The sequence below is a fragment of the Equus quagga genome, chromosome 10 (genome assembly GCF_021613505.1).
Source record: "Equus quagga isolate Etosha38 chromosome 10, UCLA_HA_Equagga_1.0, whole genome shotgun sequence".
NCBI classification, from domain to species: domain Eukaryota; kingdom Metazoa; phylum Chordata; class Mammalia; order Perissodactyla; family Equidae; genus Equus; species Equus quagga.
The window spans coordinates 122050670-122056360 of NC_060276.1; the positions used below are offsets into that span (position 1 = coordinate 122050670).

At 43.8% G+C, this 5691-nt stretch overlaps 1 protein-coding gene across 1 annotated transcript in view; it reads left to right on the forward strand.

The window, feature by feature from the left end:
* Nucleotides 1-5691, forward strand: part of DHRSX (dehydrogenase/reductase X-linked) — a 106104-nt gene that overhangs the window by 67850 nt on the left and 32563 nt on the right. The window lies entirely within an intron of this gene.

Consider the following 5691-nt stretch of genomic DNA (forward strand, 5'->3'; position numbering starts at 1 on the left):
ACTTTGTATCAGCTTTTGATACTTTCTATCAGCCTGTCTCATAGTGATGATTAGATACTTTGTATCAGCTTTTGCTGATAATTTGTGTTGCCTTCCCTTGCAGCAATGCTTTGATACTTTGTATCAGTGTTTATTGATACTTTGTATCTGTCTCTGGTAGTAATAGTCTGATCCTTTGTATCAGCATTTTGCTGACACTTTGTGTCTACCTCTCTCACAGCAATGCTTTGATACTTTGTATCAGCCTGTCTCATAGTGATGTTTAGACACTTTGTATCAGTTTTTGCTGAAACTTTGTGCCTCCCTGTCTCGCAGTGATACTTTGTATCTGTGTTTACTGATACTTTGTTTCTACCTGTCTCATAGTAATGACCTGGTGCTTTGTATCAGCCTTTGTTGATACTTTGTATCGACCTGCCTCGCATCAATCATTTGATACTTTGTGTCAGCGTTTGTCATACTTTGTGTCAACCTTTCTCCCATCAATCCTTTGAAACTTTGTATCGGCTTTTGTTGATACTTTGTATCAGCCTGTCTCATAGTAATAAGTTTCATGACCCATAGCTACTCACCGTTTCCTATTTTGCATTCACCTAGTTGAACACTCGACCCGTCTCAGTCCGTTTTTGCATCTTCAAAATGCTTTGAAGCAAATACAATTATTATCCTCGTTTCAGGCGTATGGAAAGTGAAACAACTGTTGTTTTTTTTAAAACATGTTCCTAATATCTCTAGGCGATGACGATAGAGCCAAAATTCCAGCCCAGGAAATGGGACTACAAAACGGTAAAAAATCATCAATCGAGAGTTAGGTGTTTTATCAGCATCATTGAACAGCTCTGCAAAAGTTTTGCAGTGTTCTGTTTTCATGCATCCTGAAGCGCATGCTGTTTTGGGGGTTTTTTTTAGCATTTTTTTACTGAGATATAATGCACCTATTACATTCTACTAGTATCCGGTGCACACCACCACGATTCGGTATTTGCACATGTGCTGAAATGACCAGCAGAATAAGTCTCTCAACATCCATCCTCGTCAACCATTGGCATCTTCTCCCCGGACAGCTTGCCTGTGTGCTGTTGTCGTTATTATTATTCTTATTATTATCTTGGAGAAAGAGACCAGAAAGAGAGAAGTCAGACCCAGAGAGGCATGAAATCAGGAGGATTTCAATGTTCTCCTTTGCACCCGGTTGCAAATGCAACGAGCTGGCTCCGTCTGGCCGGTTCACGTTGACTCGACGATGCACAGTCTCTATATTCTGAGCTTCCCTGTCGCCCCGGCTTGAGGACGAAAGACTCCGTGTGTGTGAATAGGACGTGTGTTTCTTCCCCAGTGTGTGTGCAAACAGCTGTGCATGGCATTAACGGGATGCTTGCAACGATTGGACGCTCGGTTGACCCGGCCTTTGAATCCAGGGCCAGGCTCTGGGGTTTGCAGCCAGGGTGGGGGGACCCCTGCCACCAGCCCGGCCCCATAATCCTCAGGCCTGAGAGGAAGGCGACCCCGCCGTGCAGACCCCAGAGGCGTTGGACAGGGTTATTGTCCCTGCACAGTGAGAGGCGGCTGGAAGGAAGGAGGGCGGGGGTCGTCCCGGGATGCCCTCGTCCATCCACTTAGCCAAAGCCGGCTCCCGGGTGGGCGGGCTTCTGCGCTTAAGGCCCTTCTTTGTTTGCTTAAATTTTCCTGTCTCAAAGCAAATCACTGGCGTTTAGTAGAGGAAGATGGGCACAGATGTGAGCTCAGGGCCAGTCTTCCTCAGCAAAAAAGAAGAGGATTGGTGACAGATGTTAGCTCAGGGCCAATCTTCCTCAGCAAAAAAAAAAAAAAAAAAAAATTGCAGATCCTCAGACCCCACCCCAGCCTTCCTGAACCCAAACTCTGGGCTGCGGCCAGGCCGTGGGAGCTGTGACAAGCCCCTCAGGGCATCCTGATGTGGCCTAAAATTTGAGAAGCACCTGGCTTGAGACCAGCCTGCTTTTCTGTGTCCAAAATGTCAGTTCCTGGCTTGCATCTGATGTAGACACCGCTGGCGGTTACGGTTCTTGGCCAAGACTGATTGGCTGGCTTGGAAAATTTGCGTTCTTGTCCAGGCAGCAATCCCCACATGGCAGAGTGTGCCAAACGCCCAGCGCGTTGCGACACACAGAGGGCCTGTCGGCTCGGCTAGGCTGCGCCAGAACATTCCAGAAAAGGAAAAGCTGGGTGGGGTCTGTTGACACGTCATCAGTGGAATTGACGCGTGAAGAAATGGATAGCTTTGTTAAGAAGCCAGTTTTATTTTGTGTGGAGGAAGTTAAAAATGCTATGCATTATTTAAGTTAAAAAATTATATAAATTATTTATTTTAGATTATATATTATATATTATGTTTATATATTATATACAAATATATATATTTAAGTTATATATATTTACATATAAGTATTGTATGTTATATTTATAAAAATTATAAATATATTTTAAAAATAAAAATAAATATAAATAATAAATATATAATATATGTTTAATAAAAATATAATATAAATATTATACATAATGACTAAATAAAATAAATTAAATAAATAAAATAAAAATAAATAGAAGTAATAAATATATAACATATAATAATATATTATACATATAATAAAAATATAAATATTATAATGACTAAATAAAATAAATTAAATAAATTAAATAAATAGAAATAGTAAATATATAATATATAATAATATATTATATGTATAATAAAATATAATATAAATATTACAAATAATGAATAAATAATTAAATAAATAAAAATTTAATAAATTTAATCAATAAATTAAATAAATAAATATAAGTAAAATGTAAAATATAAAAATACATATACTTATAAAGATTATAATTATAAAAACTTTTAAATATAAATCTACATTCTATTTATGATATACAAGTGTACAATAAATGTATATAATATATATTATAGGCAAAGAAATCAATCTATCTATCTATCTAATCTCTATATAAGAGAGAGAGAATGAGTTTTTTTTTTTTTTGAGGAATTGACTCCCACAGAGAGGCTGGCCAGTCTGGAATTTGCCAGGTGGACCAGCAGGCTGGAGATCTGCGTAAGCGTTATGTTGCAATGTTGAGCCTCAAGGCTGGTAAGTCAGGCAGGATTTCTGTGCTGTGGTCTGCAGGCCAAATTCCTCCTTTTTGGGGGGAACCTCAATCTTTTCTCTTAATGCCTTCAACTGATTGGGCGAGGCCCACCCTCAGCAGGCAGGCATCGATCGGCTTTCCTCCTACTCTACCCATTCCTAATCACTTCTGCAAAACGCAGCAACGTCTAGATTCATGTTTGACCCAACAACCGGGCACCGCAGCCTGGCCACGTGGACGCGTAAAATTAACGACAACAGGCGTGGATGGGCGCGAGGAGTTCTGTCAATGGCAGGGGTGAGCGACACCTCGTGGTGTCCGGCGGGGGCGTTCTGCCTCCTACCTGCTCAGCACCCTGGCCCGTCTGCCGTGCCCAGCCTCCTGTACCCGTGGGCGCCTCAGGACCAAAGAGATCCTCGGTGGGTCTTCTCCGAGCTCCCCGCGTGGGAAGACGTCATTGCCCCTCTCCTCGGAATAGGGCATCTTGACTGTCCTCTGACCCTCACCCCTTAAGGCAGATGGCTGTTTACTGGGATGCCCTGGGCCAAAAAGGAAGTCGGGTCATCCTGTCTCCATGCCCCGGCCCAAGGCAGGCAAGTTCCCTGGTCCTGGCTCTCATCCTCAGAACATACGAGATTGCTCACGGTTGCAATTTAGCACCCTTTCTTAAATGCCATGTCAGCCCCTGAGTCTAACTGTCTCTTTGGGGTTTTCATGTCCTTTGTAGGAAGCCCCTCATACATGTAAAGTTGAACGAAATGAAATCTGCATACTTTTCTCTTGTGAATCTGTCACTCATCCGTTTAATTTGCAGGCCCTAGTCACAAAACCTAAGAGTGCGGAGAAAAAGATTTCCCTCCCCGACAAAAGGCCGTCACGTTACCGTCCCTACTTTTGTTTCAGACTGAGCTTTGAGTTATTGTTGAAGTAGTTACATCAATAAAGGATTAACTATTGGAAAGAATGATACACTTTTATGTTGTCAGTCCTACCTTTTGGCATCATTGATTACCAAAGCCGCTTATTAAAAATGCCATGTTTCAGGGCCAGCCCGGGGGGCATAGCGGTTAAATTCGCACACTCTGCTTTGGAGGCCTGGGGTTTGCGGGTTGAGATCCCGGGTGCAGGCAACCTCTTCTGAAATTCCTTCTCCTCCTGGGCTAATTTGAGATGGGAGGCTGGTCCCGTGACACTTAAATGAAATCTCAGCCTTCACTCCCCCCCGCCCACCCCGCTGCTTAATTAATCCCTCAGGAGACAGAAGGAATTTGCCAAAAAAACAAGGATCTTGACGCTAATTGGGGGGGTTGGAGCCCATCTTGGATCAGGAGACGGGATCTGCGCTCAGAACGGCCCTAAATCTTTTGTTTGCATTCCTCCCTCCCTCCAAAAAAAAAAAAAAAAGGCGTGTTTGGGATTTTTCTTTTTCTTTTTTTTTTTTTTTTTTTGGCCAATGCTGCCTGGCAGGCCCGGCTGGGGTCATCCTTTGCTGACCTGCCCCCCCCCACCGGCACGTCTCTGAGACACGTGACGTGGGATTTCTTCTCCAGCGTCCATAAGGGATGGACCCCGGGCCGGTCCTGAGACGTGGCATGTGGCCTCTCCTGACAAGCGGGTGCACAAGGGCCACCCCATGGGGACGGAAAAAAGGCTGCTGCTCAGGAAACAGCACCAGGCGGCCCTGAGGCCCCGAGGCCGTTAATGGGGTTGTCGCCTGTTAAGGGACGAGCGTGCACATTAAGGGACGAGCATGCATGTGTGCAATTTGCAAAACGGCAGGAGAGTTTGCAGGAAATCCTGCTGCTGCCGTGAGCCTATGAAAAGCTGCTCCTCCCGGGTCCTCAGGGAAATGCAGATTAAAATGACCCTCAGATGCCGCTTGCACACCTTTTAGGGCGGCCCGAAATCATGCAATCGGGCCACACCGAAGGCGGGCGAGGATGCACAGGAGCAAAGACTCTGGGTCGTTGCTGGTGGGAATGCAAAAAGCGTGCAGCCACGTTGCACGGCGCCTGGGGGTTTTTTTTTGTAAGAACACTCCTCTTCGGGTTCAACTCGGCCGGGGAGAAGCGCCCCCCATCTGTAGGATCTCAGAAGCGTTTGAGTTTCTGCTCCCCGTCGCCGCCGGCCCCGAATCCACAGCTTTCAAGATGCAGGAAGTGCTGCCTGCTTCGATAAAGGACAACAAACTGAAACCCTAAGAATGGACCCATAAATGCTGCAGACGTCACTGAAAATGGGCGTTTTGTCCGTGTTCACTCATTCGATCTGTACGTCGAGTTTTGATTTTAAATCGTTGGCCATTTTTTTCTTACTCAGTAACAGTAACATTATTTATTGTTATAACAGTTATATGTTATATTATATTATGAGAGTCATATTATTACTTATATAGGCTGTTATGTTACAGCAGTTGCTATTGTTATAAAAATACTAGTTATAATGTTATTAGTTATTAATTACAATGTAGCAATAATGCAACACTGTGTCATGTAACAGTTACAAAATGTTACGGTTTTCGGGGATACATTTCAAACACTGGAGTTACTATAGACACAATTTTACAGA